General features: G+C 36.0%; 1 pseudogene; it reads right to left on the bottom strand.

The window, feature by feature from the left end:
- Nucleotides 1-6747: 6747 nt before the first annotated feature.
- Nucleotides 6748-11289, bottom strand: LOC114686579 (annotated as a pseudogene).
- Between the last annotated feature and the right edge of the window lie 3247 nt (nt 11290-14536).

Raw genomic sequence — 14536 nt, 5'->3', positions numbered from 1 at the left:
AAAATTCATTGTTAATTTTTCTTAAATATAAATGTGCATATATTCTATATGAGGAATTGAGGAATTTATCATTAATTACCAAAAAGAGTAAGATAAAAGATGAAAACACATTTTTTAACATTTATTTTGAATATCTGGGTCAGTTAAATAACAAGAAAGTAGTAGATAATGACAGCCTGAAGGATTTCTGTGCATATGCTTGTAGCAAGATGGAATATCTTTTAAAACCATGAAAGAGTCAGGATTTGTCTTTTGCATATATGCTTGAAATAGAACTTGTTTATTTTTTCCACAATATGAATTTTCATAGATATGTAGTTTTCACATAAGGGTGTTTAAAATCTACATCACTAACAGTTTAAATAGCTGAAACAATTCTAGGACTAATGCTTAGAATCTAAATTTTATCAAGAAATTAGTTAAACTTCATTATACAAATTGACAGATTAAATAGTTGGGTGTATTGAATTAGTTTATGGATAATTAAACACAGTGTAAAACAAAGAGCTAAAGACTAGAGGAAAATGTAAAAAGTGTTAGATTCTTTGGACCTAGTGGAATCAACTGTTGTGAACATAAAGAAATGGGTGCTGGGAACTGAATGTGGGTTCTCTGGAAGAGCAGCAAGTGATTTTAACTGCTAATTCCTCTCTTTAACCCTCTTTTCCTGTGAATTTTATATTAGATAGCTACACTGCTGTGAGCAAAGGAATGGTCAGAAGGAAAAGCAGGCTCAGAGTTGGGAACTTATGAGGAAATGGAGATATTTTAGTAAAACATTGCAAAATGTCAGTCAAATGGAAAAGTAAGCTCAAGAGACCTACTGTACGCCATGCTTACTATAATTAGTACTCGTACACTTTGTACTTGAACACATCTAAGAGAGTAGACCTTAAAATTTTTCATTGCAATAATTTATGTTATAGTGGACATAATTACTGTCTGGAATAAATTTTCTTATGACATACACATATGTAAATTGTCATCCAAAATTCATATTATTGTGTTGACTATACTTTACCATAAGTGTGCAAAAATTTAAATGAGGAGAGATGTTACTATATTTCATGTCTCAAATCATAGATTCCACAGTACATGGTGGTGCAAAAATATTATTTAGGTGATTTTAAATTTAATGTTCTTGCTATATTTAGCTTAAAATACTGATAATAGATCAACAATAAGGAAAGCTGTTTTGGAACCTACTATATAACTCTGATCAAATTCTACAAAAAAGAGTTGACTACAAACAGGACAAGGTAGTTTAACGGAAAGTTTTAGTGTAAATTTTTTTGATCAGTCATGTTTGGATATACCTTAGGTCTCTGACCTATCTAGTCTCTGGTACTTGACTATCCAAACAGTGTCAGGTATAGGTTCCTTCTTATGGTGTTGGCCTTAAGTTAAATCAGACATTGGTTGGCTACTTGCACAAGTTCTGTGCCACCATTACACCAGCATATTTTGCAGGCAGGGCAGACTTTAGGTAAAAGGTTTTGTGTTTGGGTTGGTGTATATGTTTCTCTTTTGGTAGCCTGCAGAGTACTTATGTACAAAAGAGACTAGAATATAGGGGTGAAACCTCCATATAGTCACCAGCTTGACCTATCTACTTTTAATGAGTTGTGAGGATATTGTCCTTGGCAATGGGGCCTCACTGTCAGTTTGCAAAGTGCAACCTTTTGTCTTAGCATCAGCCTGGGTTATTTGGGAATTACCATGGGACCCCTTGACCAAAAACTCAATTGTATACAACTCAGACCTTCCACTGAAAGCTTTGCCTGGCTGCAAGAGTTGGTCAGTTGAGACTCCATATTATCCATTACTAGGAGTCCTCATTAGGATTACCTTCAGAGACTCTAGGAACTTTCCATTGCACTAGGTTTCTACACCATCCTCCAAATGTCTCCCTAATTCCAGCCTGTCTCCTTGTACTCTCTCTTTCACTCCCTCAACCTGATCTCCCTTTTTCTGTCGCCATCTGCTCCCAATCCACTTGTAACATCTATTCTATTTCCCCAAAGCTCTCCTCTTTACCTACCCTTTCTGAGACTGTGGATTGTGGCTTGATTATCATTTACTTAACAGTTAATATCCCCTTCTAAGTGAATACATATCATGTTTGTCTTTCTGGGTCTGGGTTACATCACTCGGGCTGATTTTTTTTTTTTCTAGTTGTAATTTTTAACAGCTGAGTAACATTCATTGAATAAATGTACCACATTTTTTAAATCCATTATTTGGTTGAGGAACACCTAGGTTGATTCCAATTTCTGGCTATTTAGAATAAAGCTAAAATGAACATAGTTGAGCAAGTGTCCCTGTGTTAGGATGTCCTTTGGGTATATGCACAAGAGTAGTATAGCTGAGTATTGATGGTAAATCAATTCCCAGTTTTCTGAAGAACCGCCATATTGATTCCATATTAGCTGTACAAGTTTTCACCACCACCACCACCACCACCACCACCACCACCAATAGACAAGTGTTCCCCTTGATCTACAGCTTCTCCAGCATGAGCTGTCACTTGTGTTATTGCATTCAGCCATTCTGACGAGAGTAAAATGGAATCTCAGCGTTTACATTTGCACTTGCCTGATGGCTAAGGATGTTGAACATTTCTTTAAGTGTTTCTTAGCCATTTGAGTTTCCTCTATTGAAAATTCTCTGCTTAGATCTGGACTGCATTTTTAATTGGATCATTTGGGTTTTTTGATATCTAGTTTTTGAGGTCTTTATATATTTTAGATATTAGTCCTCTATCAAATTGGAGTTATTAAAAATCTTTTCCCATTCTGTAGGCTGCCATGTTGAATGACAGTGTCCTTTGACTTATAGAAGCTTTTCAGTTTTATGACGTTTCATTCATTAATTGCTGATCTACTGCCTGCACTATTAGTGTTCTGCTCAGAAAGTCATCTTCTGTACCAATGCATTTAAGATAATTCCCCACTTTCTCTTCTATCAGGTTCAATGAATCTGGTTTTATGTTGAGGACTTGAGTTTTGTGCTGGGTGATAAGTATGGATCTATTTTCATTCTTCTACATGCAGACATCCAGTTTGACCAGCACCATTTGTTGAAGATGCTATCTTTCTTTCATTGTGTATTTCTCACTTCTTCATCAAAAATCAGGTGTCTATATGTATTTGAATTTATGGCTGGGTCTTCAATTTGTGTCTATTAATAAACACATCTATTTTTTATGCCAGTACCATGTGGTTTTTACTACTATACATTGTAATACAACTTGAAATCAGGGATATCTCAAGCTGTTATTTTACTTATCAGAAGTATAGTTTTAGCTATATTGCTTTTTTTTCTTATTTTGTTTTTCTGTATGAAATTGAGTATTATCCTTTCAAGGTTTGTAAAGAATTGCACTGGAATTTTGGTGGGCATTCCATTGAATCTGTAGATTGCTTTTGATAAGATAGCCATTTTTATTACGTTAATTTTACCAATCCATGAGCATGGGAGATCTTCCTGTCTTCTGCTGTCTTCTTCCATTTCCTTTTCCAAAGACTTTAAGTTTTTACCATACAAATCTTTTACTTGCTTGGTTAGTTACCTCAAGATATTTTATATTTTTGAGGCAATTGTGAAAGGCATTGTTACTCTGATTTCATTCTCAGTCTATTTGGCATCTGTTTATAGGAGGGATACTGATTTATTTTCAGTTAATCATGTATCCAGTCACTTTGCTGAAAGTGTTTATCAGTTGTAGGAGTTCCCTGATATAATTTTGAGTCACTATGTATACTATCATATCATCTTCAAATAGCAATACTTTGATTTTTTTCCTTTTCAACTTGTATACCCTTGATCTCCTTCAGTTGTCTTATTTATAATGCCAAAACTTCAGGTGCTATATTGAATATGGAGAGAGTGGACAACATTGTCTTGTTCCTGATTTTAGTGGAATTGCTTTGCATTTTTCTCCATTTAGTTTAATATTGGCTATAGGCTTGCTATAAATTGCCTTAATTATGTTTAGGTATAATGCAAATTAGTATAGACAGCAAATTAGATACAATCCTTTGGATTCACAAAGATAAAATAGATAATGGAGTATTTTCTCTGAATTTGTCGAATGCAAATGGACTAGACATTGTTGATGTAGTTATTACTTATATACATTGTGTATAGTTATTGTATTTATTGTATAAGTTTTTCTTATATTAATTATAATCTTTTATTAATTTAGACAAAAAAAGGGGAAATGTGGTGATATATTATGTAGCCCAATAAAGTTTGCCTGGGGATCAGAGGACAGAGCCATCTACTAAATTAGAATAGAGGTCAGGCAGTGGTGGCACACACCTTTAATCTTATCACTTGGAAGGCAGAGATCTGTCTGGATCTCTGTGAGTTCAAGGTCACACTGAGCTACATGAGAAAAACAGAACCAGGTAGTGGTGACACACGCCTTTAATCCCAGGATGTAATGTGACAGGACACAGAAAGGTATATAAGGCATGAGGAAACAGGAACTTCTCTCGAGTCTGAGGAATTTGTAGAGGTAAGCTAGTGGCTGGCTGTTCTGCTTCTCCGATCTTTCAGCTTTCACCTCAATGTCTGGCTCTAGGTTTTTATTTTAATGAATAAATTAATTAATTAATTAATTGGGTTTCTCTGTATATCTGTGGTGCCTTTCTGGAACTCACTCTGTAGCCCAGGCTGGCCTCAAACTCACAGAGATCTGCCTGCCTCTGCCTCCTGAGTGTTGGGATTAAAGGTGTGCTCCACCGTTGCCTGGCCTGGGATTTTTATTATAAGACTTTTAAGATTCATGTTACAAAACACCATTTAATATTTATGAATTTATATATTTTTAAAAATATTTTATTAATTTTTTAAGATTTCAAACATGGTATTTTGAACATTTTATCCATCTCCAATTCTATACCCATCCAGCTTTGTGGCCTCATTTTTATAAACTAATTGAATCCCATTAATGTCACCTTTATATTCTTAGGTGTGTGGCTATCTATTGGAATGTGTTAGTCCTACTGGGGACCACACCCTTAATTAAATCTCTGTTTCTGGAAGCTGTTAACTCCTCAGCTAGGGGTGGGACTTCATGCCCATCTCTCTTCTCTATGTTGTGATTTTTGTCTGTCTTGAGCTTGAGCAAATCTGTAAATGCTGTCACAATAGCTGTGAGTTGATATGTACAGCTTCCCTGTTGTGTCTGGTAAACACTATTTTCTTGCAGTTATTCATGACCTCTGATTATTATGGTCTTTCTCCCTCCCTCTTCCACAATAATCCTTGAGCCTTGAGAAGAGGAGGACATGATATAGATGTCCAATGTAGGACTGAGTATTTCACAGACTCTTGTTCTATGCACCTTGAATAGGTCTTTCTGTTAATTGCCATCCATAGCAGGATGAAGATTCTCTGATGAGATTGAGAAATGAACTGATTTATGAGTATGAAATGAAGTCATTAAGAGTCAGTTTAATGTTGTCACATTAGCAGAATAATAGTAGTAGCCAATGTCTATCTATTATGGGAAGTAACATTATATTTCATTTTCATGTTTCTATCAAGATAGTGTATTTTGACCAATTGTTCAAAATTTTCTGAGCAAAATATTATGAACGGTGCACATGAACACATAATGAATCTTTAATGTGTAGTAAAATTTTGATAATTATTTAATAATTTATTTTATATAAAACTAAAGTCTAAACATCCCTATCATATTAATACTTAAATAATAAATGTTTTTCATACTTTCAAAGATGTACCAACTTTCACTTATTGATCTTAAGCTCTCAACAGATTCATATATAATAACACTTTATTATTTTACAACTCAGTTTGAGGAACTATTTCACAGCAAGGAAAATTTACTTCTTATATGAAATAGTTACTAAATATATTTTCTGTTGCACTTTCTTCAACACTCAGGACATTTTGCCTAAAACTAGCATTTCCTTTCATATAAATCACAGCATGTAACACAGCACCCCTGTTGTTATACTATTGTTTACTATGCATTTTCTTTTTGTGTGCATTTATTTCTGTGTTTAGCAGTATCTCTTCTACTTATCTATCTGTCAAATAATTTTTTTCTTTAATATGAAAAGAAATGGCAGCTTGTAATAAAGTCTGGGAATCACATTCAAGAATATTCTTTTGGAACAAAAAAAATGACTCAAATTCCACAATATTGTTTTATGTTTCAAATATTGTAAATGTTTAAAATGTGCTATTACACTCTATATAGTACTAATTATTATTAAAATTCTTTCATATGCAATCTTTGGCTCCTTACTTGCTGTGCTATAGGCAAAGAATTAAGGAACACACTCCAAGCTGTTAAACATGGCTGCAGAAAGAGATTCACAGACACAAAAGAAAGGACAAAGTGAACAGAGTCATCATGTCTGCAAGCCACAGAATAAACTGTAAGGGACATTTTGATGTTGGTTCATTTTATGATGTAGGAAATCTTGTTTAAATGAAACAAAGTTAAACTCTAAAGTCTTGAAACACTGTAGCTCATACTAACACACACAATTCTTTAGTGCTAATATACTTTTCTTGAATTTCCTTTTAGTCATTAGTTCACTGATATAGCAGACAGTAAGAGGGTGACTGACAAACAGTAAATGCATTGCACATAGAGGCAGCTGAGAATAATATGGACAGTATAATTATTCATTTTATAAGAAATAAATTCTTTTTATAAGAAATAGATTCATCATCACACTACTAATGTAACCAATACTAAGATTACACCCAACCCATAAGCTGCATTATTGCCCCATTGCATCTTTGTTTCACAGAGTATAGATGAGAGGGTTCAGGCTAGGTGTGACAACAGTGTAGGTCAATGAACTTAGTTTGATCTTGAGAATTTTCTGTTTGAGGCTGAATATAAATGCACATGGCTGGAATGAAAAAGAGGCATACAACCATAAGATGGGCTCTACATGTCCCAAATGATTTCTGAAATCCTGTGTTTGTGTGTATCCTTAGGGACAGATTGAGTAATAGCACAATAGAAAGTAAAAATAAAGATGAGAGAGATGAGAAAAAAAAAAAAAAAACAGAACTTGCGACCAGCAGAATCATCTCATTAGCTCAAGTACCAACACAGGATAATTGGAGTAGTGCTGGAACTTCACAGATGAAGTGATCTATATGGTGATGTCCATACAGAGGTCCCCAGAAAGTAAAGAGAAAATAAAGTGCTGAGTCCACAAAGCCACATACCTAGGAGACATCCATGGCTAAGAGATTTGACAGATAGAAGTTAAATAAATGTGTACAGGTGGGAGTCCAAGCATGACAGGATGATGATGAAGAAGGTTCCTGTCAGTGTTGCCAACTAAAATATCAAGATCACCATAAAAAGAACTACTTCCAAGTGAGGCCATTTTGAAAAATCCAGAAGAATGAAGTACCTTTCAGAACTTGCATTGAACTTTCTAAACTTTTTTTTCAATTTATCTTTAATTCTAGGAATATTTGAGCACAAAAAATAGTTATAATAATTAGCTGAAAATCAAAGTATCAATAATCTCATTAACAGAAATAAAAAATCAATGTGTGGTAAAGGCTAAAGGATCCAAAAGGGTTATAGGATCTCATATAATAGAAACCTAACTACTAAGAATTAAATGAATGATTCTTAGACTGATGTGAACAATTTCAAAAGTAGTTGTTATATTTATTAAGTAGTGTTTTAGTTACATAGTGTGGGTGGACTATCCTTCACAGATTACTTATTAATTACAAATTAAAATTTCATAAATTTTATATTTTATGAAATTTTAGTATATGACTCGACAAAAACATGAAAAAAATTAACTCACCAATGTTGACAAATAAATACTATATGGCTTTGAGTGTGGTAATTTGAAGAGGATATCATGCCACTCCAGTGTCATCCTTCCCAGAAGATATAGTAGGCTTCTAATCATGAATTAATAATATGAGAAAAATTCAAATGAAGACAGTCATGGAAGGTTAATGATGATGAAGATAATGATGATAGGAACAAGATAGATGGTATATAGGTGATAGTGATAGGAGACAAATGTTATATAGATAATGAATAGATAATTGACAGATGAGCATATAACAGACAGATGAAAGATAAAGACATGGAGACAGATGGTAATAGATATATTTTGAGATGGTGAAGGGATAGGTACAAGAATACATGATAGGCAGATAATGGAGCAAAGCTTTCAGTAAATATATCTAAGTAAGGCTCAGTATAGATAAAGGGTAAATGGTTGTTTTATGTACCTTAACTATTCTGTAATTTTGATATGTTCTCTAATAAAGTTTTATCAAAAGAGTTCAAATGATTTTATATCCCATCTGTATTTTCACATTTTTACTAAAAGATAACAATTTCTTGAACTGTGTAAGAAAGTTTTGCAATTCTATGGATTTGGTCTCAGGTTTCAGTACCAAAATGTAAGTAACTGTGTTGCAACTCTGGGGGGAAAGTATCCTGACTATTTGAGGAGTCAGGTGACACCTTGAGCTGCTAGGACAGCTCTGACAGCTGGAACTGCCATGAGACAGCCCAGCTCTGGAGGGTGAAGTATCCCAGATACCAAGAGCTGCTAGGACAGCTCTAACAGCTGGAGCTGCAATGAGACAGCTCATCCCTGGAAGGTATTCTGTCTGCTCAGAAGAGTCAGGACTGTTGCTGCTAGGGCAGCTCAGCAGGGAAGGGTATCCTGACTGTTCAGGAGTCAGGCTATACCTGGTGTGGTGGAGGATGGTCTCCCAGCAGGATATAGCAATCCTCACTTAAGGGGGCTTCCTAGCAGAGCTCAGCTTCTTCTCTGGCCTAAGATGTTGCTTCTTTTGCTTCACTCTATTAAAGTGAAAACCCCTGCAGAAATGTAGCAATCTTCTCCACTTGTTACTTTTTCAGCTTCCCCTTGCTCTGAGGGACATCTCAATAAGGTTCTTCTGTTCAGCTCCCCTTGAATGAAGATTTTCATGCCCCAAATTTTTTTGAGAAAGAGATTTATTCATTAAGGAGTCCAGAAGAGTGGCTGCCTCTACCAGGGAGGAGAGAACAGCCCCCAACTGAATAGGCAGGGTGGTTTATATGTGATCTTTTGGGGGTGGAGTCAACCAGGAATTGGTTAGGTTTTTTTTTTTTTCTGGCCAGGGATTGGTTAGTTTTGTGGGTTAGGGGCAGAGATGACCCTGGTTTCAGAGCCAAACTGTTTCTTTCACTGGCCTTTCTTAGCTTTTTGACTCTAATTCTAAAGCCTGGGCATATTTCTTTTACTGGCTCTGATTTTAGGGACCAAGAGTATTTCTTGGTACTGGTTTCAGAGTCAGGGCATGTTTCTTAGGTTCTGGGTTTAGGGATAAATTGTTTATTCCTCTGGCTCAGGTCCCACATCCAGGCTGTGTTTCTTTTCCTGGTTCTGGGCTCCAGGGTCAGGGTTGGTTTCCTTAGCCAGCCCCCTTTCCCTACAAACTGTAGCTCTTATAAAGGATGTCAAGAATGGATACTTGATTGCAGTCCAGTAGAAAAATTAAGAACATTCAGTTAGTCCCTGTAATAAAAGGTAGTTCAATCTCATAACTCCAAAGAGTATCCTCAATGCAAACAATCATTTTCTTTTACTCAGTAACCACTTAGGACAATCACTTAGAACACTTAAAAATGACTTATATTAAAAATCACAAGTATACCACAAATAACAGTATTCATATAAAAATCAAGAAGATTCCTTTAGTTAGGACTCTATCATTTGATGGTTGTTTCCAAGAGGTTCTTGTTAATTTCCTTAGAGTAGAACATAGTTCAGCATGAGAATCTGGAATTACTTCCTCTCAGGTTGGGGTAATGTTTCTTCTTCTCTTTGACTTTAAATACTAACTAGAACCAAGTGGCAGCTGTGAGATGTCTGTGCATGGGTCATCTTCTGCATTCTTCTAAAGGTAGCTTTCAAAAGACATATGTGATATGGAACAAGAAGACAGACACAAAATATAAAATGTAGAGGCATGTGGTTTTATTTTCCTCTTGCTGAAAATATAGATAACAAAGACCTTATTAAAAATTTCTTTACATGGGCTCGGGTTAAAGTCTCCTCTCATTATCACAGAGGGAAAAGGGTGGCTATTCCTATCCCCAGAATTAGCTGGTATTTTCTCATCTGGGACCCATTTACTTCATACTTTTATGTAGTACTCAAGCAGAGCTTCATCCTCATTCACGCCCATTCTGAATCCATCCACATTACCATATGCTGCTTTATCTCTTCCAACTTCACTTGTGTGGATAACCTGATGGCTACTGCTGAACTCTTTGAAGTTACTAGCACAAACAGATGCATGTACCTGGTACTGACCTACTACATCATGGTAGGAGAACAGAGTCTGAGTCCCTGTAATTAGCACTATTACACAAGCAGAGAGACCTAAAGTTAACAAAGTATTTGTTTACAGATAGAAGGGTAATTATTTACTGTTTAATTATTATTTTCAAAATTCAAAATAGTTCTGAATAGTGAAAAATAAGTAAATGCAAGAAAGGCAGTAGGTGACCTGTACTCTATTGGTATTTCTCTGTAGATAGTCTAATGTATAGTATATCATGTGAGGGACCCTTAAAATAACCAATTTTCATTGTAGAAGTAAGAATCTGACCTGATTTTTTAAAATGGATCATTATGAGTCTAAATCCCAAAGAGCCAACTAATGCCTGTAGGGACTTGTGCTAGTTAGATCACTTCCCAGGAATGGCCTAGCCTTGACACCATACCACTATAGAACTAAGATGACAATGAAACTCAGGCCAAACCTCTACTGAGAAAATATACTTTGAGTTGTGTTTACAGGAAAGATGAAGGATTGTCATGAGTTTGATGAAATCTTCTGTGAATCCTCAAATTGTTAAGAGCTAAATTTATCAAAAATAAAATGAATATCTCTAATTAACATAAATTTCAGATCCAAGGGGAATTCAAAATAACTAACATTGAAATTGAATATCCTAAAGCTTAATTCTAATTTTCATACAAAGCTTAAAACAACATAAAATAAACAATTTATAAAAGCATAACTTCATAAGTATTTTTTGCTTAATATATTCAAAATTCAGAATAACTATGAGTAGTTAAAAAGTAAATACATGTGAGAAAAATGAGAATTGACCTTTGCCTTCCTAGTATCTTTCCATGTATAGGTATAGTCTAACCTAAGCAAATATTAGAAGGAAATTTCATGTTATCACAAAAAATTAAATTGTAATTCAAATTTACCCATAAAAACATCATCTCTCATTGTCTTAGTTCTTAAACCCATTGGATACTGTTACAGTCTATAAAAATTCTTTAAAATTTTGAATGGAGGTAGAAAGTATAGGTGGATAATACTGTCTCAGAAGCCATAAGTTATAAAATAAAAATCCCAGTGCCTGGAGCTATTATCCATGAAGTTTTTAGAGGACCCAAAACTATGCAAAACTATACCATTGTTATTGGTTGCTCACCAAAAGTGGATGTTCATACTTGGTTGCTGAAGACACCATATTCCTTCATTGCAGAGTTAAGGGAAAGTATTCTGGAACTGAATTGGAGGCTATCTTTCTGCTATCTATCCTTAACAGTGCTGGGAGTTACTTTTCAGACACCTAGAGTAGGAAAGTCAACAACTGTCTACCACAGCTTTAGACTTGAATGATACAATACTCTGGTGATTTGAAAGAAAAATGACCTCCAAAGGGAGTGATACTATTAGAAGGTGAGGCCTTGTTGGAGTAGGTGTGGCTTTGTTGGGGGAAGTGGGTCACTGTGGAGAGAAGCTTTGAGGTCTCCTATATGTTCAAGCCATTTCCAGTATCTGAGACTACTTCCTGTTGCTTGCATATCAAGATGTAAAACTCTCAACTCCTTCTCTAACACCATGTCTTCCTGCATGCCACCATGTCCCATCATGATGATAATGGACTGACCCTCTCAATTGTAAGCCACTCAATTAAATTTTTTTCTTTATAGGAGTTGCTGTGGTCATAGTGTTTTTTCGTAGCAATGGAAACCCTAAGACAGAAGTTGGTACCAGAGACTACAGTATTGCTGTGATGGGCCTGACCATGATTTTGTTTGAAGGAAGATGGATCTTGTGACTGTTGATTAGAAAAGCAATTGAACACTGTAAGTGCTGCTTAATTGACCATCCTAGTATGGAAGATAGTAGTGGTGCTGAGGGTGATTTGAACTGTGGGGGCCTGGATCAAGAGATTTCAGTAGAGAAGAATATCGGTATGTGACCTAGAATCCCATCTTATGATATTTTGTTGAAGAATGTGGCTGCCTTTTACCCTTGTCTAAAGAATCTGTCTGAGGCTTAAGTGAAAAGGTTTGGATTATTTCTGTTGGCAGAGGAAATCTCAAAACAGCCTAGTATAGACTCTGTTAATTAGTGTTAACTCTAATGAAAATGTACAATGAAAAGGAACAAACTAAGCAGGGCAAATTATAAAGTGTAAAATTTGAGGAGAAAAAGGAGTATCAGGAAGTGGGATGGAGCTAAGTCCTGTATTCAAGGATATAAACAGATTAAGAGATAGAACAAAGGGAATGGTGATCTCAGGGCAAGATCCCACCCAGCTAAATTTCCAATTTGTAAAAAGGAATTAAAGAATAGTTTAGAGCAGGGTGTGGTAGTACACAGCTTTAATCCCAACACTCCAGAGGCAGAGGCTGGTGGATCTCTGAGTTTGAGCACAGGCTAGTCTACAGATCAAGTTCCAGGACTGCCAAACTTAGGCAGTGAAGGAATCCAATGAAAACCAGAAGTTAGTGAAGATGTAATTGAATGAAGGGATATATTCTGGCCCTGTAAGCAACAGAAATTGGCAGCTTCAACCATGAGCTCTGGAGTCAGGGATAGAAGAAAGGCATTATAAAACCTTCCTCCATGACTAAGAAAAGCCACTGAGACCAGGTTTGTGTCAAGGTTGTCCCGGAAATGAGGCCCTGAGATGCCATGTGTGAAGCTGTGAAAGAGAAGCCTGGCTTGCCTTGCAGACCCAAAGACATTAAAGATGCCAGCCAGAGTTGTGGGATATCTGCCAAGGAAAGCTGTAACAAGGAATGGAATCAGCTCAAGAGAAAGAAGTATGTTGCAGTAACAAAGCTGAAAGGAGTTGGAGAGCTGAAGAGTGTTTTGACATCAGACATGGAGACTCAGAGTTCAGAGTTTACCCAGATGGTTTTTGATCTTGCTTTTGTCCAATATTTCCCCACTATCCTCCTTTAACTATGATTTGGAACAGTAATGTATATTCTATGCCATTATATGTTGGAAGTATGTGATCTGGTTTTTTTATTGTTATTTTTATTTTCCAGGGGATTACAGTTAGGAGATTGCATGAATTTCAGAAGAGACTTTAAACTTTAGACTTTTAAATAAGTTTGAGGTTGTTAAATGAGAGTATGGGGATTTTTGAAGTTGGACTGAATGCTTTTTTGCATTATGATATGGATACAAGCCTTTGGGGGCCAGGGAGTGGAATGTGGTGGTTTGAAAGAAAATTGTGCTCAAAAGGAGCGGCACTATTAGAAGATGTGGCCTTCTTGGAGTAGGTGTGATCTTATTGGAGGAAGCGTGTCACTGTGGAGGTGGACTCTGAGGTCTCATGTATGCTTAAGCCACACCCAGTATCTGAGACCACTTACTGTTGCCTACCTATCAATATGTAAAACTCTTAGCTCCTTCTCCAATACCATGCCTTATGTTGATATTTTATTTGTACTAAAATGTGATTTGTATGTTAATAAATAAAGTTGCCTGGGAGTCAGAGCTATTAGCAAGCCTTAGCAAAAGCTGGGCGGTGGTGGTGCATGCCTTTAATCCCAGCATTTGGTAGACAGAGCTAGGTAGATCTCTGTGTGTTCAAGGATACAGCCAGCATTGGAGACACATGCCTTTAATCTCAATACCAACCATAGAAGACCTGGAGATCTGTACAGACAGGTGACCAGGAGGTCATGTGGTTTGGTGTACAACCAATGAGAAGGCAGAACAGAAACTCTATAAAAAAGACAGACACACAGGAAGTAGGTCTCTTTCAGAGTGGTAGGACAACAACGACAGTGAAGGGTAAGGTTTTTAGCTCTTAGCTATTGCTCTGATCTCTTGGCTTTTATCTCTGTATTGGCTCTGTATTTCTTATTTAATAAGATGGTTACATCTACAATGTATTCCTTCATGCCACCATGTATGACTATGATGATAATGGACTGAGCCTCTGAGCTGTAAGCCATCCAATTAAATGTTTTTCTTTTTAAGAGTTGTCATGGTCATGACAGAAATAGAAACCTAACTAAAACAAATATCAACTTTCCAGTCAAGAAGCACTTAATGGTACAATAGTGACATTCCTGCTATATATGTAACTAGCTTACTGCTGATTGCACCTGTAGCCTACTCTGCAGGATGCAGTTTATGCCAGTAGAGGGACCTGGTCAAAGGTTCATTATTGAGAAGTCATAGGTATTAGGAGAGAACCCTTTTCTTTTGTTTTGCT

This window comes from Peromyscus leucopus, chromosome 16_21 (assembly GCF_004664715.2).
Source record: "Peromyscus leucopus breed LL Stock chromosome 16_21, UCI_PerLeu_2.1, whole genome shotgun sequence".
Classification (NCBI taxonomy): domain Eukaryota; kingdom Metazoa; phylum Chordata; class Mammalia; order Rodentia; family Cricetidae; genus Peromyscus; species Peromyscus leucopus.
The sequence above is the reverse complement of the archived record's forward strand: the minus strand, read 5'-3'. Positions and strand labels throughout refer to the sequence as shown.